A 26,771-nucleotide genomic window follows, 5' to 3' on the forward strand; every position below is an offset into this window, starting at 1 on the left:
CATGCCTGAGGAAGCTCCTTGTCATCCGCCCCGCGAGGCTTGGCCCCTCGCGAGGGTCTTGAGCTTGTGTTGATGAAGATGGGCTGCGCTGGGCCTCCCTCGAGCCACGCTGCAGGCCGCAGGCAGGCAAGTCTGGGGACCCCCGTTCCCAGAACACCGACAGTAGCCCCCGGGCCCACGGCGCGCCTGAACTTGGCCGAGAAGAGAGGTGAAAGGGCAAGTGCGAAGCGTCGCGGGCCCTAAGAGCCTGCGGCCTTGGGCGCCGCGTGGCGGTTGATTGGACGTGGACGTCACTGTTCCCCCATGCCTCCTTATTTCGTGCCTTGCTAGGCGGACTCGCTGCTGCACACAGCCGCTGCTTGAGCGCTCCTTGTCCTTTCTTCTCTCGAACTCCAGCTTCCGCATGCAATCTAATCTCGAACCTTCCCCCATCCCTTTCCTGCCGTCATGGCTCCACCGAGGAAGGGAAAAGGGAAGAAGCTCGTGCCGCCGCCTCGCTCGTCGTCGATGGCGGCCCCCACCGTCAATTGGCCGGTCATAATCAATCAAGAAGGCCTGGGCAAGGTCCGCTCAGCCCTAGCCACCATCTTCAACGAGTGCGGGAGGACGACGGTGTGGCCCGCGTCTTGCTTCTCCGTTGACAGGATTCCCACCGAGGTCCGGTATTTCGCCGACGCCCTGTGGGCGGGACTGGTTCCCCCTTCTCTGATTTCTTCAATGCCGTGCTTTCCCATTATCAGATCCATATGATGCATCTGGGTCCTGAATCCATCACCCTTCTTGCGGTATTTGCCTTCATTTGCGAGGCAATGATGGGCATCCTTCCTTCGGCCGCCTTGCTGCACCACTTCTTCTCTTTGCGCCTTGTCGACCCCACCCAATGTTCGGGGTGCGTGAGCTTCATCGCTGCGCCTGAGATAGCGGCTTCTGGAATTGACTTCAGTCTTCCTCCGTCCGCGCCTGGGTTTCACGAGCGGTGGCTGTATGTGGACGTAGGGGTGCCCAGCCCCTGCTGACGGAGCCATCTTCGCCTGCTGTCCCCAACTCGGGCTGGGGCCAGGAGACGCTCATGAGCCCCCGGCTCGCCTTCGTCTGGCGCCACTTCGAGTTCCTGAGGGAGCTTGGCGTGATGGCACCCAAGGTGTTGAAGGAGTTCTTGCTACGCCGCGTCGCCCCTCTCTAGCGCCATTCTCATCGAATGTGGGCCTACAGCGGTCGTGGGGACCGTATGCAGCTCCAGGAAGAGGACCTGACGCCTGAAGCTCTGAGGAAGGTGCTCTTGGTATTGACTGGGGATCCTTCCCCCGGCGGCATTCGTCAAGGGGGGCCTTGCTGTACCTCTGCTCGAACAGAGGCGACTTCGTGAGCCAGATGCCCATCTTCGACGAATGGGGGCCGCGCCCTACTGGCCTCCAAGGGCCTTGCGAGAACCCAGTGGTGGTGGTAGCCCTCGCAGCCGTCCGGGGCGACTCTTCCTCAAGTGGCGGGGCAGGGAGGCATGAGCCTCCAGAGGCCGAGGGTGCCCTCGCCGAGGCGACAACACTGGGCGGCGCTCATGAGGGGGCGGCTCCCGAGGCCCGTGCTGCCGCAGTTGAGGGTGGAAAGCGGCCGCTCGCAGTGCCTGCAGCTGAGGCTCCCGAGGCCCCAGCCGCTTTTCTTGGTGAGGCGACCGGCAGCGCGCATCAGGCGGACGCCCCCGACGCGAGTCGCCTCGATGCTTCCTCCTTGTCGCAAGCTGACCCCTGTGCTCAACTCTTGGGTCGCTTCCGCGTGGACTTTGAGGCCCTCCGGAAGAGAAGGGAGGCCCTGGGCGATGATTACCCTTGCCGCCTGCTGAAGCCTAGGAAGTACTTCGCCATCGATGAGTAAGCCTTCTCCCTTCCTAGCTCCTGATTCTTCTGTTGCCTTTCCTGATCCTTGCTTCGCAGGGCCCTTCCTTCCGAGCTCATGGAGGTGGATGAGGGGCCATCCCCCTCGCCTCTGCCCTTTCCGCCATCTTCGATCGTTCCGAGCAGCAGAGCCCTTGTGGTGAGGCCGGTTGGTGAGGAGAACCTTCCCAAGGTGCAGCGCGGCCCTGCGCTCCCCGCGGCCTTCCTTCGCGGGCCTCCTCGTGGCATAGCTAGCCTGCCATGGGCTTCTCGTCTGGCCGTGGACCGTGATTGGCTGGGGTACTCCCGGCGCTCTTCACTTGGAGATGGACTGTCTTTAGGTCGGGCCTTCGGCAGGGTGCGCCCGGTCATCTCGAGGGCGCCAGCCCCCAGCCCCCTGCCCGAGAGGGGAGTGCTGATCCGAGCCCCACGGCGCTCGCTTGGGGCGGATGATGGTGTGGAGGACGTACTTGAGCGCGCCCGGGAGCTTCGCGCTCTTCGCCAAGGGTTCCTCCGGAGGGCGGCTGACGCGGTGAGCCTGCTTGGTGAGGAACTCGCTGATGAGGACGCGCGCCTTGAGGCTGAGGGCCTTCCGCTGGTTGCGGAGAGGTGCGAGCTAGAGGTGGCTGCCGCCCTCGCGCACCGTCGGCGCGATCTTGATGATGAGGAGGCCAAGGCGTCGCTGGCAGCCTCTCGGGAGGCCCGTTCCCAGGCCGTCAAAGAAGCCCGAGAAGCTGACCGGAGCGAGAGGTCACGGAGGAGCGGGCACAGGAACTCTTGGACCGGTGCCGCTCACTGGAGGAGCAGGTGGAGCTACGCGAGGCGGCCCTTGCGTCGATGAAGGTGGCCTCCGGCGACCCAGGGGAGCTCCAGAAGCGTGAGGAGGCGTTGACGCTGGAAGCCACCGAAAGCGCGCGCGAGCACGAGCGCCTGGAGATGAGGGAGCGCTGGGTGACACGGGCGGAGGACGATGTCACTGCGCGGGAAGCCCGTGTTTCGGAGGAGGTCGGACGTCGGGTGGCGACGGCGTGCCTGAATCTCGATCGCGAGTTCACGGAGAGGCTGGAGTTGGTCCGGACCGAGGCCGAAGGTAGGACCACCGTCCTGAGGACCAAGCTGGAGGAAGCGACGCGGCGGGTTGATGCCTTACAGGCCGCACTCGAGGCGGCGCAGGGGGAGTCAACTACTTCCCGTGCCGAGGTGCTTCTTCTTCACCAATAGGTGGTTGAGGCTGAGGCCGTCGCCCATCAGAATGCGGATGAGATGCGTCAGCGGCGGCTCTTGGAACACGAGCACGCCCCCATGCTCACCACGCTTCGGGAGAGGGCCAACATGGCCTTAGGTAACATCTGCGAGGCGGCCGTCGGCGAGCTGCGTGCCATTAACTATGCCAGCAACCTTCAGTTCTTCACCGACATCGTGACGCAGCTAGAGGCACGGTCGGCTCGTGCCAACAGGTTGGTGGAGGAGAGGAGCCGAGCCCTGCTCGGGCGCGCGTTTTCCCGCGTCTTCAGCCATCTCCGGAATACGGATCCTCATTTTGACTTTGAAGCTGCCATCGCCCCAGTCCCCCAGGTCGCCCGAGACGACCTGGCGTATTGGGTGGAAGACAACGTGGACGCCCTTGTCAGGGCCTTCGCTTCAGACAACGACGGCGTGATTGTGGCCGCCGACGAGGGCGGCATGGTGAACGGCCCTGACGCCGCTGATGGCAATGCGGAGGGCGATGGCGAGGCCAGCGACGCCAGCGACAGCTCGGGCGACGCTCCTGAGGATGCATTGGGGGATTTATCTGACTGACAGCACGCCATTCCTGTTTCCTTATCCTGCATGAATAGAACTCAGGCTTTTGTCCCGGTGGTTGTGAGAGCATTTTGGGAGGGGGTGCCCCTCATGTAAAACCAATGTTTTAGCGCACTAGTCAATGCTACATTGCTCATAGGCCCGTGCCAAGTGGTTGTCTAGGTGACCAGCCGGCTAGTTAGTTTACCTTCGTCCTGCGCGGGTCCTGAGATAATTTGTGGGAGGCTGTGGTGCCTCGAACGCCTCCTGATCGAATCCGTAGGATTTGCAGTGAAAAAACCTCCCGCGGGGGTATGACGGCGCCAGTCTGGGCTGCACGCAAGCTAGGCCAGACCCGGCTCGCGAGGGGCTCACGAGGGGAGTTAGCTGAGGCGAGGTTGTAACCGAAACGTGAGAGATTGCTCGAACGAGACTAAGCACCCCTTCCCCAACACACGCAAATCTCAAATTCAAGTTCAACTTAAATCCAGCGGGGGAAAGCAACAACCAAGGGAAAAGCAACGAAAGCAAACAAAAGGCCGCGTCCGGCACCTAGTCTAGTCTTGGACGTCTTCTCACCAGCGCGAAGCTAAGTGCTGCCACTGGGTGTGGGAGGGAGCCCCAGGGCCTGAGGCCGGCACCCCTGAGACTCCGGGGCATGTACAGCCCCACTCATTATTACGTGAGAGTGTCACGGGGCGGCGAGCTTCACAGGCACTGGGCCTTCTTCATAGGTACCGGCCTTGCTTCATATTGCCAGACGAGGGCCCCGCCTTGCTCCACACTCTAGTGCCATCAACGATGACCGGAAACCAGGACGCAGCCGATGGGGTAGAGCGGTCGCCAGCGGTTCCCCCGACGACCACGGGTCCTCCGCCAGGGGAAGGCCCTGAGGCACCTCCCCAGCGGAGGGCCTACTGAAGGAAATATGCCCTAGAGGCAATAATAAAGTTATTATTTATTTCCTCATATCATGATAAATGTTTATTATTCATGCTAGAATTGTATTAACCGGAAACATGATACATGTGTGAATACATAGACAAACATATAGTCACTAGTATGCCTCTACTTGACTAGCTCATTAATCAAAGATGGTTATGTTTCCTAACCATTGACATGTGTTGTCATTTGATTAATGGGATCACATCATTAGGAGAATGAGGTGATTGACATGACCCATCCCGTTAGCTTAGCACTTGATCGTTTAGTATTCTGCTATTGCTTCCTTCATGACTTATACATGTTCCTGTAACTATGAGAATTGTGTAACTCCCGTTTACCGGAGGAACACTTTGGGTACTACCAAACGTCACAACGTAACTGGGTGATTATAAAGGAGTACTACAGGTGTCTCCGAAGGTACATGTTGAGTTAGCATAATTCGAGATTAGGTTTTGTCACTCCGATTGTCGGAGAGGTATCTCTGGGCCCTCTCGGCAATGCTCATCACCTAAGCCTTGCAAGCATGTAACTAATGAGTTAGTTATAAGATGAAGTATTACAGAACGAGTAAAGAGACTTGTCGATAACGAGATTGAACTAGGTATTGGATACCGACGATCGAATCTCGGACAAGTAACATACCGATGACAAAGGGAACAACGTATGTTGTTATGCGGTTTGACCGATAAAGATCTTCGTAGAATATGTAGGAACCAATATGGGCATCCAGGTCCCGCTATTGGTTATTGACCAGAGATGTGTCTCAGTCATGTCTACATCGTTCTCGAACCGTAGGGTCCGCACGCTTAAGGTTTCGATGACAGTTATATTATGAGTTTATGTATTTTGATGTACCGAAGGTTGTTCGGAGTCCCGGATATGATTACGGACATGACGAGGAGTCTCGAAATGGTCGAGACATAAAGATTGATATATTGGACGGATATATTTGGACACCGGAAAGGTTCCGGAGAAGTTTGGAGCCCCGGGAGGTTACCGGAACCCCCCGGGAGGTATATGGGCCTTATTGGGCCCATGTAGGAGGAAGAGAGAAGGAGCAAGGGAGGGGGCGCGCCCCCCCAAGCCCAATCCGAATTGGGGAGGGGGGCCGCCCCCCTTTCCTTTCTCCTTCCCCCTCTTCCTATTACTACTACTAGTACTACTTCCTAATACTAGTACTCTTTCCTTCCCCCTCCAAATAAGATAAGGAAAAGAGAGGGAAACCTACTTGGAGTAGGTTTCCCCCTCCTCATGGCGCGCCCCCCTAGGGCCGGCCACCTCCTCCCTCCCTCCTTTATATACGGGGGTAGGGGGGCACCCTAGAACACACAAGTTGATCATTGATCGTTCCTTAGCCGTGTGCGGTGCCCCCCTCCACGATATTACACCTCGGTCATATTGTAGCGGTGCTTAGGCGAAGCCCTGCAACAGGAGAACATCAAGATCGTCACCACGCCGTCGTGCTGACGGAACTCCCCCTCGGCGCCTCTGCTGGATCGGAGATCGAGGGTGCGTCATCGAGCTGTACGCGTGTCAAGAACTCGGAGGTGCCGGAGTAACGGTACTTGGATCGGTTGAACCGGAGGACGTACGACTACTTCCTCTACGTTGCGTCAACGCTTCCGCTTCGGTCTACGAGGGTACGTAGACAACACTCTCCCCTCGTTGCTATATCATCACCATGATCTTGCGTGTGCGTAGGAAATTTTTTCAAATTACTACGTTCCCCAACAGTGGCATCCGAGCCTAGGTTTTATGCGTTGATGTTATATGCACGAGTAGAACACAAGTGAGTTGTGGACGATATAAGTCATACTGCCTACCAGCATGTCATACTTTGGTTCAGCGGTATTGTGAGATGAAGCGGCCCAGACCGACATTACGCGTACGCTTACGCGAGACTGGTTTCACCGTTACGAGCACTCGTGCTTAAAGGTGGCTGGCGGGTGTCTGTCTCTCTCACTTTAGTTGAACTGAGTGTGGCTACGCCCGGTCCTTGTGAAGGTTAAAACGGAGTCTATTTGACAAACTATCGTTGTGGTTTTGATGCGTAGGTGAGATTGGTTCTTGCTTAAGCCCGTAGCAGCCACGTAAAATTTGCAACAACAAAGTAGAGGACGTCTAACTTGTTTTTGCAGGGCATGTTGTGATGTGATATGGCCAAGACATGATGCTATATTTTATTGTATGAGATGATCATGTTTTGTAACCGAAGTTATCGGCAACTGGCAGGAGCCATATGGTTGTCGCTTTATTGTATGAAATGCAAACGCCCTGTAATTGCTTTACTTTATCACTAAGCGGTAGCGATAGTCGTAGAAGCAATAGATGGCGTAACGACAACGATGCTACGATGGAGATCAAGGTGTCGCGCCGGTGACGATGGTGATCACGACGGTGCTTCGAAGATGGAGATCACAAGCACAAGATGATGATGGCCATATCATATCACTTATATTGATTGCATGTGATGTTTATCCTTTATGCATCTTATCTTGCTTTGATTGACGGTAGCATTTTAAGATGATCTCTCACTAATTATCAAGAAGTGTTCTCCCTGAGTATGCACCGTTGCGAAAGTTCTTCGTGCTGAGACACCACGTGATGATCGGGTGTGATAGGCTCTACGTTCAAATACAACGGGTGCAAAACAGTTGCACACGCGGAATACTCAGGTTATACTTGACGAGCCTAGCATATACAGATATGGCCTCGGAACACGGGGACCGAAAGGTCGAGCGTGAATCATATAGTAGATATGATCAACATAGAGATGTTCACCATTGAAACTACTCCATCTCACGTGATGATCGGACATGGTTTAGTTGATTTGGATCACGTAATCACTTAGATGACTAGAGAGATGTCTGTCTAAGTGGGAGTTCTTTAGTAATATGATTAATTGAACTTAAATTTATCATGAACTTAGTACCTGATAGTATTTTGCTTGTCTATGTTTGTTTGTAGATAGATGGCTCGTGCTGTTGTTCCGTTGAATTTTAATGCGTTCCTTGAGAAAGCAAAGTTGAAAGATGATGGTAGCAATTACACGGACTGGGTCCGTAACCTGAGGATTATCCTCATTGCTGCACAGAAGAGTTACGTCCTGGAAGCACCGCTGGGTGCCAGGCCTGCTGCTGATGCAACTGACGACGTTAAGAACGTCTGGCAGAGCAAAGCTGATGACTACTCTATAGTTCAGTGTGCCATGCTTTACGGCTTAGAACCGGGTCTTCAACGACGTTTTGAACGTCATGGGGCATATGAGATGTTCCAGGAGTTGAAGTTAATATTTCAAGCAAATGCCCGGATTGAGAGATATGAAGTCTCCAATAAGTTCTACAGCTGCAAGATGGAGGAGAACAGTTCTGTCAGTGAGCATATACTCAAAATGTCTGGGTATAATAATCACTTGATTCAACTGGGAGTTAATCTTCCGGATGATAGCGTCATTGACAGAATTCTCCAATCACTGCCACCAAGCTACAAGAGCTTTGTGATGAACTATAATATGCAAGGGATGAACAAGACTATTCCCGAGCTCTTCGCGATGCTGAAAGCCGCGGAGGTAGAAATCAAAAAGGAGCATCAAGTGTTGATGGTCAACAAGACCACTGGTTTCAAGAAAAGGGGCAAAGGGAAGAAGAAGGGGAACTTCAAAAGGAACGGCAAACAAGTTGCTGCTCAAGTGAAGAAACCCAAGTCTGGACCTAAGCCTGAAACTGAGTGCTTCTACTGCAAGCAGACTGGACACTGGAAGCGGAACTGCCCCAAGTATTTGGCGGATAAGAAGGATGGCAAAGTGAACAAAGGTATATGTGATATACATGTTATTGATGTGTACCTTACTAATGCTCGCAGTAGCACCTGGGTATTTGATACTGGTTCTGTTGCTAACATTTGCAACTCGAAACAGGGACTACGGATTAAGCGAAGATTAGCTAAGGACGAGGTGACGATGCGCGTGGGAAATGGTTCCAAAGTCGATGTGATCGCGGTCGGCACGCTACCTCTACATCTACCATCGGGATTAGTTTTAGACCTGAATAATTGTTATTTGGTGCCTGCGTTGAGCATGAACATTATATCTGGATCTTGTTTGATGCGAGACGGTTATTCATTTAAATCAGAGAATAATGGTTGTTCTATTTATATGAGTAATATCTTTTATGGTCATGCACCCTTGAAGAGTGGTCTATTTTTATTAAATCTCGATAGTAGTGATACACATATTCATAATGTTGAAGCCAAAAGATGCAGAGTTGATAATGATAGTGCAACATATTTGTGGCACTGCCGTTTAGGTCATATCGGTGTAAAACGCATGAAGAAACTCCATACTGATGGACTTCTGGAATCACTTGATTATGAATCACTTGGTACTTGCGAACCGTGCCTCATGGGCAAGATGACCAAAACACCGTTCTCCGGATCTATGGAGAGAGCAACAGATTTGTTGGAAATCATACATACAGATGTATGTGGTCCGATGAATGTTGAGGCTCGTGGCGGATATCGTTATTTCCTCACCTTCACAGATGATTTGAGCAGATATGGGTATATCTACTTGATGAAGCACAAGTCTGAAACATTTGAAAAGTTCAAAGAATTTCAGAGTGAAGTAGAAAATCATCGTAACAAGAAAATAAAGTTTCTACGATCTGATCGTGGAGGAGAATATTTGAGTTACGAGTTTGGTTTACATTTGAAACAATGTGGAATAGTTTCGCAACTCACGCCACCTGGAACACCACAGCGAAATGGTGTGTCCGAACGTCGTAATCGTACTTTACTTGATATGGTGCGATCTATGATGTCTCTTACCGATTTACCGCTATCGTTTTGGGGTTATGCTTTAGAGACGGCCGCATTCACGTTAAATAGGGCACCATCAAAATCCGTTGAGACGACGCCTTATGAACTGTGGTTTGGCAAGAAACCAAAGTTGTCGTTTCTCAAAGTTTGGGGCTGCGATGCTTATGTGAAGAAACTTCAACCAGATAAGCTCGAACCCAAATCGGAGAAATGTGTCTTCATAGGATACCCAAAGGAGACAATTGGGTACACCTTCTATCACAGATCTGAAGGCAAGATTTTCGTTGCTAAAATCGGATCCTTTCTAGAGAAGGAGTTTCTCTCGAAAGAAGTGAGTGGGAGGAAAGTAGAACTTGATGAGATAACTGTATCTACTCCCTTATTGGAAAGTAGTTCATCACAAGAACCGGTTCCTGTGACAACTACACCAATTAGTGAGGAAGCTAATGATATTGATCATGAAACTTCAGATCAAGTTTCTACTGAACCTCGTAGGTCTACCAGAGTAAGATCCGCACCAGAGTGGTACGGAAATCCTATTCTGGAAGTCATGTTACTAGACCATGATGAACCTACGAACTATGAGGAAGCGATGATGAGCCCAGATTCCGCAAAATGGCTAGAGGCCATGAAATCTGAGATAGGATCCATGTATGAAAACAAAGTATGGACTTTGGTTGACTTGCCCGATGATCGGCAAGCCATTGAGAATAAATGGATCTTTAAGAAGAAGACTGACGCTGATGGTAATGTTACTGTCTACAAAGCTCGACTTGTTGCAAAAGGTTTTCGACAAGTTCAAGGGGTTGACTACGATGAGACTTTCTCACCCGTAGCGATGCTTAAGTCTGTCCGAATCATGTTGGCTATTGCTGCATTTCATGATTATGAAATTTGGCAAATGGATGTCAAGACTGCATTCTTGAATGGATTTCTAGAAGAAGAGTTGTATATGATGCAACCTGAAGGTTTTGTTGATCCAAAAGGTGCTGACAAAGTGTGCAAGCTCCAACGTTCCATTTATGGACTGGTGCAAGCATCTCGGAGTTGGAATAAACGTTTTGATAGTGTGATCAAAGCATATGGTTTTATACAGACTTTTGGAGAAGCCTGTATTTACAAGAAAGTGAGTGGGAGCTCTGTAGCATTTCTAGTTTTATATGTTGATGACATATTATTAATTGGAAATGATATAGAATTTCTGGATAGCATAAAGGGATACTTGAATAAAAGTTTTTCTATGAAAGACCTCGGTGAAGCTGCTTACATATTGGGCATCAAGATCTATAGAGATAGATCAAGACGCTTAATAGGACTTTCACAAAGTACATACCTTGACAAAATTTTGAAAAAGTTCAAAATGGATCAGGCAAAGAAAGGATTCTTGCCTGTGCTACAAGGTGTGAAGTTGAGTCAAACTCAATGCCCGACCACAGCAGAAGATAGAGAGAAAATGAAAGATGTTCCCTATGCTTCAGCCATAGGCTCTATCATGTATGCAATGCTGTGTACCAGACCTGACGTATGCTTAGCAATAAGCTTGGCAGGTAGGTACCAAAGTAATCCAGGAGTGGATCACTGGACAGCGGTCAAGAACATCCTGAAATACCTGAAAAGGACTAAGGATATGTTTCTCGTATATGGAGGTGACAAAGAGCTAGTCGTAAATGGTTACGTCGATGCAAGCTTTGACACTGATCCGGACGATTCTAAATCGCAGACCGGATACGTGTTTTTATTAAACGGTGGAGCTGTAAGTTGGTGCAGTTCTAAACAAAGCGTCGTGGCGGGATCTACATGTGAAGCGGAGTACATAGCTGCTTCTGAAGCAGCAAATGAAGGAGTCTGGATGAAGGAGTTCATTTCCGATCTAGGTGTCATACCTAGTGCATCGGGACCAATGAAGATCTTCTGTGACAATACTGGTGCAATTGCCTTGGCAAAGGAATCCAGATTTCACAAGAGGACCAAGCACATCAAGAGACGCTTCAATTCCATTCGGGACCAAGTCCAAGTGGGAGACATAGAGATTTGCAAGATACATACGGATCTGAATGTTGCAGACCCGTTGACTAAGCCTCTCTCACGAGCAAAACATGATCAGCACCAAGACTCCATGGGTGTTAGAATCATTACTATGTAATCTAGATTATTGACTCTAGTGCAAGTGGGAGACTGAAGGAAATATGCCCTAGAGGCAATAATAAAGTTATTATTTATTTCCTCATATCATGATAAATGTTTATTATTCATGCTAGAATTGTATTAACCGGAAACATGATACATGTGTGAATACATAGACAAACATATAGTCACTAGTATGCCTCTACTTGACTAGCTCATTAATCAAAGATGGTTATGTTTCCTAACCATTGACATGTGTTGTCATTTGATTAATGGGATCACATCATTAGGAGAATGAGGTGATTGACATGACCCATCCCGTTAGCTTAGCACTTGATCGTTTAGTATTCTGCTATTGCTTCCTTCATGACTTATACATGTTCCTGTAACTATGAGAATTGTGTAACTCCCATTTACCGGAGGAACACTTTGGGTACTACCAAACGTCACAACGTAACTGGGTGATTATAAAGGAGTACTATAGGTGTCTCCGAAGGTACATGTTGAGTTAGCATAATTCGAGATTAGGTTTTGTCACTCCGATTGTCGGAGAGGTATCTCTGGGCCCTCTCGGCAATGCTCATCACCTAAGCCTTGCAAGCATGTAACTAATGAGTTAGTTATAAGATGAAGTATTACAGAATGAGTAAAGAGACTTGTCGATAACGAGATTGAACTAGGTATTGGATACCGACGATCGAATCTCGGACAAGTAACATACCGATGACAAAGGGAACAACGTATGTTGTTATGCGGTTTGACCGATAAAGATCTTCATAGAATATGTAGGAACCAATATGGGCATCCAGGTCCCGCTATTGGTTATTGACCAGAGATGTGTCTTAGTCATGTCTACATCGTTCTCGAACCGTAGGGTCCGCACGCTTAAGGTTTCGATGACAGTTATATTATGAGTTTATGTATTTTGATGTACTGAAGGTTGTTCGGAGTCCCGAATATGATTACGGACATGACGAGGAGTCTCGAAATGGTCGGGACATAAAGATTGATATATTGGACGGATATATTTGGACACCGGAAAGGTTCCGGAGAAGTTTGGAGCCCCGGGAGGTTACCGGAACCCCCCGGGAGGTATATGGGCCTTATTGGGCCCATGTAGGAGGAAGAGAGAAGGAGCAAGGGAGGGGGGCGCGCCCCCCAAGCCCAATCCAAATTGGGGAGGGGGGCCGCCCCCCCCCCTTTCCTTTCTCCTTCCCCCTCTTCCTATTACTACTACTAGTACTACTTCCTAATACTAGTACTCTTTCCTTCCCCCTCCAAATAAGATAAGGAAAAGAGAGGGAAACCTACTTGGAGTAGGTTTCCCCCTCCTCATGGCGCGCCCCCCCTAGGGCCGGCCACCTCCTCCCTCCCTCCTTTATATACGGGGGTAGGGGGGCACCCTAGAACACACAAGTTGATCATTGATCGTTCCTTAGCCGTGTGCGGTGCCCCCCTCCACGATATTACACCTCGGTCATATTGTAGCGGTTCTTAGGCGAAGCCCTGCAACAGGAGAACATCAAGATCGTCACCACGCCGTCGTGCTGACGGAACTCCCCCTCGATGCCTCTGCTGGATCGGAGATCGAGGGTGCGTCATCGAGCTGTACGCATGTCAAGAACTCGGAGGTGCCGGAGTAACGGTACTTGGATCGGTTGAACCGGAGGACGTACGACTACTTCCTCTATGTTGCGTCAACGCTTCCGCTTCGGTCTACGAGGGTACGTAGACAACACTCTCCCCTCGTTGCTATATCATCACCATGATCTTGCGTGTGCGTAGGAAATTTTTTGAAATTACTACGTTCCCCAACACCTACCTCCTGGGAACGCCTTGCTCCAAACGCCGCGGTGGTGATGTCGGATCTCAGCCCCTCTCCTGCAGCCCCCGACGCCCTCCTCCTGAGGGGTAAGAGACTGCTGGAGCGGGCAGCTGCTCGCTGTGGTGACCTGCACCTCCTACGACCCATGATTAGTGTATGCCTGCTCCTGAGGGATTAGTGGTACCCGATAATTGTCGCTCCCAGCGGGGCCGGCGGGGCCATCCCGGGGTTCCTAGAAGAGCACAGCTTCTGGCGCCTCGTCCCCCCAGCTTGGGCTGAGGAGCGAGCCTTGTTCGCCCTCGCACGGGTGCCCTTGATCCATCATGTGGGGCATGTACTCTTCTGTGGCCGTTACCCCGCAGGCTGCGCCGTAGGGCTCCGTGTGCCATGCAGCTCTGTTTGACGTGCCAACCTGGTGATGGTAGCGCGGCGGCCCACGGGGGTCGTGGGTCGCGACGAGTCCTTCTTTACTGGCAGGGAGCGGAGTCGATGCTGCCGCCAGCCCTGTGCTGACGGCTTCGCTGGTGTTGGAGTAGCTTTGGAGCCCACGGTTGCACACGGGGCCCCCGCGCGGGCCGCCCTGGGCCTGAGACAGGAGCGGAGTGCAGAAGGGGTGAGCCCCCGAGGCGGCAAACCCCAGGAGCTCTGCCACCCGCTCTAGCAGCACGTCGCGGCCGCCTTCCATCAGTCTGCACTACAGCAGCTCTCGGGCCACCGTGAGCGCGGCCCTTGAGTTCGCCTGCTCCCGGCGGGTGTACGAGATCGTGGCCGCAGCATGGTATGAGGCCCTTGCTGCCGATCGCGTCTGCCGCGGTGTTAGAGCTGTCGAGGCCTGTTCGCATCGCCCACGGCCCGCAGCGCCATGCGGACCATGAGCTGCCTGGGGCATGGGGTCGCCCGAGGCGAGCGGCTCTGCGCGGGCGGGCCAAGCCGCCCAAGGATCAGGGTTTCCCGCCTGGTCGCCGGACATGGTAATGACGATGTGACGGGGCGCGAAGCGGCTAAAGGCAGATCCCGGCGCACCCCTACCTAGCGCGCCAAATGTCGGATTTCGGGTTCCGGCAGACCCTTGAGGTTCGAACTCTGGGGTGCGCGCGGAGATTCAACCCTCTGCCTGCCTGTTCCTCGCTGAATCGTTAGGATCTAAACTACCAAACAGAATAACACAAGAGACACAAGATTTATACTGGTTCAGGCCACCATTGCGGTGTAATACCCTACTCCAGTGTGTGGTGTGGTGGATTGCCTCTTGGGCTGATGATGAACAATACAAGGAAGAACAGCCTCGCGAGGGTTTGTTCTTGGCTGTACTACTTGGTTCTCGCTCTTCGATTCTTGATGCTCGATCTCTTGATCAGGCTTCTAGCTCTGGTCTCCCTGTTGGATGCCTCTACCCTGGGGGTGGCCAGTCCTATTTATAGGCAAAGGCCCTGGGCCTCTTCCCAAATATTGAGCGGGAAGGGCGCCAACAATTGGCCATTTTGTGGGGGGTTTTCCCCTCAGTTCACGGTCAAAAAAAACAATTGGCCATTTTGAAGGGGAACAACGGGTACACTTATCGTGACTAAAGTTGGTCCTCGCCTGTCAAAGGCTTTGGTGGTGACGCCTGCTTGGGCTCCACAATGACTTCTTCCCTGCCGTTGGGCTGGTCTTGGTTTCGTTGCACCGAAATGGATGCCTTTGCTTGTTGCTCTCGCCTGCACTTGCCCCCTTTGCACCAAAGAGGAAAGGAGGACACTGCGCGGGCAGGTGCCCGACTGGCGCCCTTGGTCGTCATGGCTTGCGTCACGGGCACCTCGCGAGGTACCCCGCCTTGAAATCTCCGCCTCCTCGTGAGCCAGCCTGACGAGGCCATGCCTGAGGAAGCTCCTTGTCGTCCGCCCTGCGAGGCTTGGCCCCTCGCGAGGGTCTTGAGCTTGTGTTGATGAAGATGGGCTGCGCTGGGCCTCCCTCGAGCCATGCCGCCGGCCGCAGGTAGGCAAGTCTGGGGACACCCGTTCCCAGAACGCCAACAGAACTCATGAGTGATTCCCATTGTATCCAGATAAAGATCAAGTCTGGTGTTCTTGAACTCAGTGCCGTTGTCACTTCTGATATGCTTGATCTTGACACCATAATTATTCATGGCTCGATTGGCGAAGCGTCTGAAGACATCTTGTGTCGGATTTCGGGTTCCGGTAGACCCTTGAGGTTCGAACACTGGGGTGCGCACGGAGATTTCGCCCTCTTCCTACCTGCTCCTCGCCGAATCGCTAGGAACTAAACTACGAAAAGAACAACACAAGAGACACAGGGTTTATACTGGTTCAGGCCACCATTGTGGTGTAATACCCTACTCCAGTGTGTGGTGTGGTGGATTGCCTCTTGGGATGATGATGAACAATACAAGGAAGAACAACCTCGCGAGGGTCTATTCTTGGCTGGTGCGATGAACTGCTAGGAGTAGTTCAGTCGCTCTATATCTCTCTCTCGATTCTGGATGTATGCCAGATACCAGATGCCTCTACCCTGGGGGTGGCTAGTCCTATTTATAAGCAAAGGCCTTGGGCCTCTTCCCAAATATTGAGCGGGAAGGGCGCCAACAATTGGCCAGTTTGAAGGGGAACAGTGGGTACACTTATCCTGACTAAAGTTGGTCCTCGCCTGTCAAAGGCTCTAGTGGTGACGCCTGCTTGGGCTCCACAATGACTTCCTCCCCGCCATTGGGCTGGTCTTGGTCTTGTTGCACCGAAGTGGATGCCTTTGCTTGATGCTCTCGCCTGCCCTTGCTCCCTTTGCACCAAAGAGGAAAGGAGGACACTGTGCGGGCTGGCGCCTGACTGGCGCCCTTGGTCGTCATGGCTTGCGTCATGGGCACCTCGTGAGGTACCCCGCCTTGAACTCTCCGCTTCCTCGTGAGCCAGCCTGATGAGGCCTGAGGAAGCTACTTGTCGTCCGCCCCGCGAGGCTTGGCCCCTCGCGAGGGTCTTGAGCTTGTGTTGATGAAGATGGGCCGCGCTGGGCCCCCTTTGAGCCATGCCGCAGGCCGCAGGCAGGCAAGTCTAGGGACCCCCGTTCCCAGAACACTGACAGTAGCCCCCAGGCCCAAGGCGCGCTCGGACTTGGCCGAGTAGAGAGGCGAAAGGGCAAGTGCGAAGAGTCGCGGGCCCTAACAGCCTGCGGCCTTGGGCGCCGCGTGGTGGTTGATTGGACGTGGGCGTCTCCGCTTCCCCACGACGCCTCGGCAACTGCACGGATTCGACAAGTCCCTGCATGCAAAGCGGTTCATGATTACCTACGATCGTGGAGGTTGACGGTTGGCCTTCGCTGGCTATAAGTACGGAACGGCGCGTGCCCTTCTAGTCTATCTCTCCTCGCTTCTCCTTCTTCTCCATGGCTCCGTCAAGGAAGTTCTCGGCCGCAGAGAAGGGGAAGGCCCGCCAGGCTGAGCCTGCCTCTCCCCTGCCCAAGCGCGGTCGAGGCCGCCCTCGCAAACACCCTGTGGCCTCCACGGCAGCTCCCCGTGGCCGTGGTGGTGACTTCCCGCGTGGCGACGGGTGGCTGGCCGTGGCCAGAGGGCGTGCTTCGGCCGTGCGACCCCCGAGGCCGCGCTCCCGCGCTGCGGAGGTGCTGCCGGAGTTTGTTGTGTGGGCGGCGGAGCCGACTAGCGCCCGGCTTCAGCTCCCTCGCTTCCTCCTAGGTGAGCTCCCGACTGGCGCCCCGGGCGGCCTCTGGCTCCAGGCAGACGGCTACTGCAGCCGGGCCTCGTGGGCTTCGCTGGAGGTCTCCGTGGCCGGGAGCCTGGCCTTGACCCGCGGCTGGCAGACGTTTGCCTGCGCGCGTGGCCTGAGCCGCCGGTGCACCCTGCACTTCAAGTTCGACGACGATGCCACCCTCTATGTGAGGGTGTTTGGGGAAGATGGTCGCCGCCCAGGGTGCTGCCCTGAAGACGACGACCGCGGCCGGGGACTCAGCCCCGGCGAGGACGGAGAGGACAGCGCGCGCGTGGTTGGCGGCGCCCAGGGTTCCTCAAACTTCACTGGTTCTTCTTCAGGCAGCGACTCTTCTAGCAGCAGCCGCGGTCAGCCTCCACGCCGTCGTGCCTACTTGGAGGGTGGTGGCGGGTCTGCCCGTTGCCGCGCCCCGGTGAAGCGCGAGAGGGAGTCCGCCTGAGCTCCGGAGGCGGCTCAAGTCTTCCCCGAGGGCCTGCGTAGGACGAGCTTCGCCCAATTGGTCCTTTCTTTTCCCTTCTCCTGCGCAAAAAGACAGTAATGTGGGGCCCCGTGGGGGCGTGTTTGGGTTACCGTTGTTAATCATCGTGCCATTTCCGTTATTTAGGTATTGTTCCTTCCAACCGCATGCCTGCGCGTAGGTAAGTCCCAGCCTCAGCCATGGGGGAGACCAACCTAGGTCCTGTATTCGTGTTGCGGTGCCCGTGAGGCTCGGACTGGAGGGGTGCTCCTGTAGTGGACCCGGGTTGTGAGGCCTTGACCGAAAGGACCGAAACACTCGCAAGGGCGCTCGGGATGCCCCCTCGCGAGACCTTGCGCAAGAGAAATCAAGGCAGGAGGGCGAAAAGCCGAAGAGCCATAAGTCAAAAGACAGCGATAGTTTCAATAAAACTTCAAGTGAGAATGAACTAGCCAACTGTAGAAAGCAAATTAAAAAGCCGCGTCCGGCACCTAGTCTAGTCTTCGACGTCTTCTCACCAGCGCGGAGCTAAGTGCTGCCACTGGGCGTGGGAGGGAGCTCCAGGGCCTGAGGCCGGCGCTCCTGAGACTCCGGGGCGTGTACAGCCCCAACTCATTATTACGTGAGAGTGTCACGGGCGGCAAGCTTCATAGGCGTTGGCCTTCTTCACAGGCTCCGGACCTTTCTTTGGGGAAGCAAGCTTCACGGGCATTGGCCCTCTTCATAGGCTCCGGGTCTTTTCCAAAATGCGACAGCTTCACAGGCATTCGCCTTCTTCATAGGCTCTGGGCCTTTTCCTAAAGGATAATCTTCACAGGCATTCGCCTTCTTCACAGGCTCTGGGCCTTTTCCAAAAAGATGATCTTCACAGGCATTCGCCTTCTTCACAGGCTCTGGGCCTTTTCCAAAAAGATGATCTTCACAGGCATTCGCCTTCTTCACAGGCTCTGGGCCTTTTCCAAAAAGATGATCTTCACAGGCATTCGCCTTCTTCACAGGCTCTGTGTCACATCCCTAGGTCTGCTATGCACTGAGCTAGCTAGTCATGTGTTGCATCATGTTTAAATTCCAGTTAAACCTGAAATGGGGATTGCCTAAACCCTAGCATTAAAGGAATTCACTAGGTTCACCTAAAAATATTTTCAACGAACCCAAATGCCCTTTAGAAAAGTTCATGATTTTTGTCAAAGGTGAAAACCTCTGCCAAAAATGATGCACATATTTCTAGGCCATTTTTGGACTCTTGAATTAAATCATTATGTATTTGAATTTCGGTATTTAATTGCTATAACAATTTTAAATGCTCAAATAATTCTGAAACTAAATGTGGGTTGTTGGAAATAATTCAACAGGTCCTCACAATTTATTTCAGGATTTTTCGATGTGGTTTAGTATTTTTACTAAATCAAAGAAAACAAAAGGCACATAGAAAAAAGAAACAAAAAATTAAAATAGAGACAGAGTGTTACCTGTCGCTTACCTGCAGCCCACTTACCTCGGCCCAGCATTGTAGTCGGCCGACCCAGCCCACCAGCGCCTCCCTGTCGTCTTCCTCCTCGGGACAGTAGGACAGGGGCGTGTGCCCGCGGCGCGCACGCACGCGCAACGCCACCTCCTCCCTCCCTGCCTGCCTGCCCCTTCCGCGACCCCGCTGCGAATGCCACGACACCTCCTGGACCCTCCTCGCTCTCTCCCTCACCCTCACTTTTCCCCCTGGATCCCTCTCTATTCCCCCACCGAGCGGAGCTCGTCGCCACCGCCGCCGTTTACCGCGGCCACAGCCACCCCCTCGCTCCCTCTATGCGTCCCCGAGCTCCGCCCGGACCCCAAGCCCCTCTACGTCGACCCACTGAAGCCCGGATGCCCCAAGACGATGCCGCGGCGCTTCTTCCCCGACCACGGCCGCCGGATGCCACCGTCCGATTCGCCCTCTTCGTCGTCTCCCCGAGCATGCCGACCTGCTCTTCGAACTCACCGTGAGCCCCTGTCCATTTCCCCTCTCTCCCTGTGCCCGTCCATGCCTTCTAACCACCGTGGCTGTCGGAGCCGACAACTCCTCGCCGCCGGTCATGTCGCCACCGCGACTACGGCCGTGCAAGCACGCGCCCGAGCTCACCGCTGCACTCGCCGCACTCCCGCGAGTCGAACACGACCGTCCATGGCTCTTCCCGTTCCCCGCACCGCCCACACCGTTGCTACTCGAACTCCGGCCGCCGCAAAAGTTGCCGCCGTCGTCGATTTAGTCCACTCCGGCGCGAGTTGTTGCCTGCGTTGGATGCGCGAGACTCCCAGCTTCCCGTAGCCGCAACCCGCGTCCAAAACCGAGCCCCATGGGCGTTTTCCGAAGCCCTCCGCCGCGTCCGTCGTCGCCGGCGTCGAGCCGCCGGCGAGTTGACCTTGCTGACCTGGGGTTTGACTCCCCTGGGTCAACGAAAGGTGGACCCAGGCCCCTGCTTAATTAACGTAGGTTTAATTAGTGTTAAATTAATTTAGTTAACTAACCAAGCCACTGACGTGTGGGCCCAGGCCTAATTAACCTAGGTTAGTGCTAACCTAACGCTAAACTAACTCTGTTAGTTAGTTGTTTCACCGACATGTGGGTCTCAGCCGTCAGGTTTGACTGGAGGCGCCCAGTTGACCTGCTGACGTCATGATGATGTCAGGCTGACGCAGTAATCCTTTTCTGGAATTTAAATAAATCTTAAATGATTTGTTTAATTCAGAAAATATCGAAAACTTTGAAAAATCATAGAAATTCAACCGTAACTCCAAATGAAATAAATTATATATGAAAAATGATCAGAAAAATCCAATCGATTCATCTGTACCATTTCCATGCATATTTGAACAATCTAAGGTTGCTGTATATGGCAATTTGCATAATAGGCATTTGAATAATAACATATGGAGTTTGAATTTGAACTTAGGGTTCAAACCAACTTCATTTAACTTTGTTGCTAGTTGCATTAGCTCAAAACACCATCATATTGCCATGACATGATCATGCATCATATTGTTGCATTGCATTGATTGTGTTCCTTCTCTGTTGTCGGTGTTTGTCCCCTCTCAGTAGACAATGTACCGACGACGTGATCGATGACACTGATGAAGAGCTATATTATCTTTGGAAGTGCCAGGCAAGCAAAACCCCCTTGTTCATTCCGATACAATCCCACTCTCTTGCTCCTGCTCTCTTTTACTGCATTAGGACAACAACGTTTCAACTGTTACATGCTGCGGTAGTTGAACCCCTTTATCCTCTGCATGACCTGTCATTCCACAGTAAATAGATGAAACCCACTAGCATGAGTAGGAGTTGTTTGAGCCCTGATGTGCCTACTCATTCATGCTTGTTTGTCATGCCTGCTATTGCTTAGAGTTGTGTCAGGTCTGATTCATCGGGAATGAATCGGAGGTGTGTGAACATGCCCTACTGTGTGAGAGCTAAGTGTGTGAACACGATTTGGTAAAGGTAGCGGTGAGAGGCCATGTAGGAGTACATGGTGGGTTGTCTCATTGCAGCCGTCCTCAGGAACTGAGTTCTGTGTTTGTGATCTATGAACAGCTACTACCACGCATTGGAATGCTTAAGTGCCCCTCTCGACTTATTAATCAACTCGATCTCTGTCCAGGAGTTGCAACTAGTTTCTGGTGTTTGTAGGTAGTGTTAGTAGTCTACCAAGTGGCACCCGGTACAGGTGGGCTTGGGACAGACTAGGCACCATGGCACGGTGTACCAAGCGTAGATCCAACCGTCGAGGTGGGCTTGGGAACCCTGCTCACATCGTTTGGGGCCATGAGCGACACCCCGGCCGGATCTCCTTGCGGATGGAACCCGAATAGGCGATAAACCTGGACGAGAGACTTGTGTGGTCAGTCAGGTCGTGGCCGACTCCCTCGCCTGGCTTCCGCTTGAAGGTTGCCGAGGTACATGACGTGTACAGGGCGATAAGTGGTGAGAGCGTGTGTGAATAAGTACACCCCTGTAGGGTTATCATTATCTATTCGAATAGCCGGATTCCTCGGATATGGAAACTTGGACCCCTTGCATAGTTCATAGACAAGTGAAAGTGGATACTTATAAATATGCAAGATAAGCGTGAGTGCTATGGATGGCGTTCTCGTAGGGAGACGGGAGCGGATCCATAGTGGTGTATTGATATGGTGAATATGTGGACTCGTGTGCGCCACCTCGAAAGAGTTACTTGCAGTCGTAGTTCAGGATAGCCACTGAGTCAAAGCTGGCTTGCTGCAGTCAAACTCCACCATCCCCTTTGTTGATAATGATGCATATGTAGTTAGTTCTGATGTAAGTCTTGTTGGGTACATTTGTACTCACGTTTGCCTATTTTATGTTTTTGCAGAGAGACTTCCGTCTCACTAGTAGTTCCGCATGGACTTCGACGTTTAGCCTGTTACCTCAGCTACGATCTTGTGCCCTCGGCAGGATCTAGTAGATCGTCAGGCTTCTAAGCCTTTTCATTTGTAGATGTCTGTACTCAGACATGATAAGCTTCCGCTTGTGCTTGACTTGTATGCTCTGAATGTTGGGTCGTGAGACCCCTGTTTGTAATATCTCGCTCCTCGGAGCCTAATGAATACATACTTGAGTCGTAGAGTTATGTTGTGATGCCATGTTGTATTTACACATATCGAGCATATTGTGTGTATGTTTGAAATGCTTGGTATGTGTGGGATCTGACTATCTAGTTGTTTATCTTTAGTAGCCTCTCTTACCGGGAAATGTCTCCTAGTGTTTCCACTGAGCCATGGTAGCTTGCTACTGCTCCGGAGCACTTAGGCTGGCCGGCATGTGTCCTTCTTTGTTCCTGTGTCTGTCCCTTCGGGGAAATGTCACGCGATGAATACCGGAGTCCTGTTAGTCCGCTACAGCTCGGTTTACCGGAGTCCTGCTAGCCCAGTGCTACAGCCCGGAACTCACTCGCTGATGACTGACACGTTCGATGCTGGGTCATGGATGTCTGTCCCTGTAAGTCTGTGCCACTTTGGGTTTACGACTAGCCATGTCAGCCCGGGCTCCTTATCATATGGATGCTAGTGACACTATCATATACGTGTGCCAAAAGGCGCAAACGGTCCCGGGCAAAGGTAAGGCGACACCCGTGGGGATACCGTGCGTGAGGCTGCAAAGCGATATGAGGTGTTACATGCTAGATCGATGTGGCATTGAGTCGGGGTCTTGACAGCTTTGGGTAAAACCTCCGGAGGTGCTGGATGTTCCACGCATTCTGGACTGGCACCCCCTCCTGAGTCTCCAAGCGCGCGGAGCCGGGCCTGGAAACATGAAGAACCTTGAACGGGCCCTCCCACATGGGAGAGAGCTTATGCAGTCCCTCCCTGGAGAGAACCCGCCTGAGCACGAGGTCCCCTACCTCAAGAGTCCTGGGGCAGATGTTGCGGCAGTGGTATCACCGCAGCGCTTGTTGATATCTTGCCGCTCGCAACGCGGCTTCTCGGTGATACTCCTCCCCCAGCATGAGGTCCATCCCCCGCATGGCGTCCTGCCGCGCTTCGTCGAACGCCAGGACCCGTGCGGAACGACGTCTGACCTCGTGAGGGAGGACCGCTTCGGCTCCATAGACCAAGAAGAACGGGGTCTCTCCAGTCGGCTTGGTTGCGGTCGTGCGGATGGACCACAACACGGACTGAAGCTCATCGTACCAGCCTTTGCCGCAGGCTTCCAGTTTCTTCTTGAATGTTCTGGTCTTGAGGCCCCTCGGGACCTCCGCGTTGGCCCGCTCGGCCTGGCCGTTGCTTCGGGGGTGCGCCACTGAAGCGTAGCATATCTGCACTCCAAGGTTAGCACAATATGTTTTGAAGAGGTTACTGGTGAACTGCGAACCATTGTCGGTGATGATGCGGTTCGGCACCCCGAACCGGCTCACGATGCCCTTGATGAACTTGACTGCTGAACCCACAGGGATGGTGCGGACGGCTTCCACTTCAGCCCATTTGGTGAACTTGTCCACGGCGACATAGAGGTAGCGATAGCCCCCCGGCGCCCGAGGGAACGGGCCCAGGATGTCCAGCCCCCAGACCGCGAATGGCCATGAGAGGGGTATAGTTTGCAAACTTCCTGCCGGCTGATGGATCTGCTTGGCATGGAATTGGCAGGCTTCACAGGCCTTCACTAGTTCGACAGCGTCGTTGAGCGCAGTAGGCCAACAGAAGCCGCTGCAGAATGCCTTGCCCATGAGGGTTCGTGACGACGAGTGGTGCCCACAGTCTCCACCGTGTATGTCCGCCAGCAGCTCTTTCCCTTGCTCCCTGGATATGCAGCGTAGGGATACATCATTTGGTCGCTTCCGGTAGAGTTCTCCATCCCTGATACAGTACGTTGTGGCTTGCCGCGCCACACGCTCTGCTTCCTCCTCCTTCTCCGGCAGGGTCCCTTGCGTCAAGTAACTCCGGAGTTCTGTGACCCAGCACCCCGCCTGAGGCTCCATCGTCAGGAGCAGGCGTGCTCCTGAGGCTGGGCCACAGACCGGAGCTCCCGAGGCAGGTGGCTGGGGGAGCTCCTCCCGAGGCTGCGCCGCGTTTGATAGTGATGGCATGGCTGAGGGCTTGAAGAGCCGCTCCTCGAAGACGCCAGGATCCTGAGGTAACCGCCTGGATGCTCGTTTGGTGATGTCATCGGCCTCCTAATTGGTGCCACGGGGCACATGCTGCAACTCCAACCCTAGAACTGCTTTTCCATCCTGCGGACCTCCGCGAGGTAGGCCTCCATGTGCTCATCTTTCGGCTCGTACACTTCGTTGGAGAAATTGACGAGGAGCTGCGAATCGCCCTTGATGGTAAGGCGCTTTACCCCCATGGCGGCCGCGGCCTTCAAGCCTGCTATCAGACCTTCATACTCCGCTATGTTGTTGGAGACCTTTTCGCCTTGCTGGAAACAGAGCTGCACGGCGTAATAGAGCTTGTCCTGAGTGGGAGATATGAGCACCGCCCCAGCCCCAGCGCCATGCCTGGAGAACGCTTCGTCGAAGTACATGACCCAGCCTTCTGGCGCCTCGCTTCCTGGGGAGAGGGATCGATCCTCGCCGGCCTTGAGGCCCGGTGCCTCCGTCCATTCGGCTACGAAATCCGCTAGCGCGGCCCCATTGATGACTCTGGTCGTGCTGAATTCGAGCTGAAATGCTTGCAGTTCAATGTTCCACTCGTTGACCCTTCCGGCTGAGTTAGGGCTCCTGAGCACCCTTTCCAAGGGGTACGCTGAGACAACATTGATAGGGTGACCCTGAAAGTAGTGCCACAGCTTGCGCGAGGCCACCAGTAGCGCGAGGAGGAGGTTATGAGGCATGGGGTACCGTGCCCTCGCATCCCGCAACACCGTGCTGACGAAGTACACTGGGTGCTCGACGAGGCTTGGAGCGTCGGTGCTGGTGGCGTCCTCCGGAAGCCGTGGAGCCTCCTGAGGCGGTGGAGCCTCCAGAAGCTAGTTGCCTGGGGGAAGGGCCTCTTCCACTCCCGGTGCGCTCCCCTGCGGTGGCTGATCTTCCTCAGTCGTGGTAGTGATCTCTGTGAGTCCTTCTTGGTCCTGCTTTGCCTTGACACGGGTAGCTTCTGTGGCCTTGGTCTGACGCTCCTCCCTAACCGCCACCAGAGCCGTGCTGGCGGAGTAGGGAGTGGCGGCGAGGTAGAGTACCAAGGGCTCTTGAGGGCATGGGGCCACCATCACCGGAGGGCTGGTTAGGTATCTCTTGAGATCTTGGAATGCCTTGTCGGCCTCTTCAGTCCATTCAAAGGGCCCCTTTTTCTTCATCAGCTGGAAGAAAGGCATCGCTCGCTCCCCTAACCTGGAGATGAAGCGCCCTAGTGCAGTCACGCGCCCAGTGAGCTTCTGCATCTCTCTGAGGGTCTTTGGCGGGCTCATGTCCTCGACCGCCTTGACCTTTTCTGGGTTGGCCTCGATGCCTCGGTGGGACACGAGGAAGCCCAAGAGCTTGCCCGAGGGGACTCCAAACACACACTTCTCCGGGTTGAGCCGCAGGCTCACTGCGTTGAGGTTTGCAAAGGTTTCCTCCAGGTCTTGTATCAGGGTCTTGGCCTCGCGAGATTTCACCACAATGTCGTCGACATAAGCTTCCACATTCTTCCCGAGTTGCGGGCCCAAGGTGATGTGCATGAGCCGCTAAAAGGTTGCCCCCGCATTGCGCAATCCGAACGGCATGCATGTATAGCAGTACACCCCACACGGGGTCAGGAAGGCCGTCTTCTCCACGTCTTCCACCGCCATCTTGATCTGGTGATACCCAGAGAAGGCATCCAAGAAGCATAATAGGTCGCACTCAGCGGTGGAATCGACGATCTGATCGATGCGAGGGAGCGGGAACTGATCTTGCGGGCATGCTTTGTTGAGGTTGGTGAAGTCGACACACATGCACTCCTTTCCGCCCTTCTTTGGCACAACTACAGGGTTGGCCAACCAATCTGGATATCGGACCTCGCGAATGACCCCCGCGGCTTCTAGTTTGCGGGTCTCCTAGACGATGAAGGCCTGCTTTTCAGTGGACTGCCGCCTCGCTTTCTGCTTCACGGGGCGCACGTTGGGGCACACGTTGAGGTGGTGCTCGATTATGCCCCGTGGGATCCCTGCCAACTGATCGGGCTCCCAGGCGAATACCTTCTTGTTTGCGCGCAGGAACCTGACCAGGGCTTCCTCCTGCTCGGGCCCGAGATTGGCACCTATGGTGAAAGTGGCGCTGGTGGACCCGTCCTCGTCGACGGGTATCTGCTTGGTCTCCGCCTTGTATTGGGTGAATAGCTGTTTCTTCTTGGTTGGTGCAGCTCCCTTGGGCTCGGGGGTCCCCGCGTTGGCGGGCTGTACCGACGCCGCCGTCTTGAAAGCGAGCTTGAGCGCTCGCATCGCATCCCCGGTGTCCCCAGGCACAGTGAGGACACCGCTACATCCGGGCATCTTCATAAGGTTGTACGCTGGGTGAGTCGCGGCCATGAATTGGGCCAGTGCTGGATAGCCGAGGATGGCGTTGTAGGGGAGGCCGATGGGGGCGATATCGAAGTCGACCTGCTCCGTGCGGAAATTGTCGTAGGTGCCGAAAGTTACTGGGAGCCAGATCTGTCCCAAGGAGCTGGATGACCCGCCCCCAATTCCCGAGAAGGGCCGGCTGGGCTGCAGCCGCTCCTGGGGTATGCGGAGGAGGTTGAAGGCCTCAACTGAGAGCACGCTGAGGCCTGCGCCGCCGTCGATGAGAGTCCTGGTG

This window comes from Triticum aestivum, chromosome 6B, assembly GCF_018294505.1.
Source record: "Triticum aestivum cultivar Chinese Spring chromosome 6B, IWGSC CS RefSeq v2.1, whole genome shotgun sequence".
In the NCBI taxonomy this organism is placed as follows: domain Eukaryota; kingdom Viridiplantae; phylum Streptophyta; class Magnoliopsida; order Poales; family Poaceae; genus Triticum; species Triticum aestivum.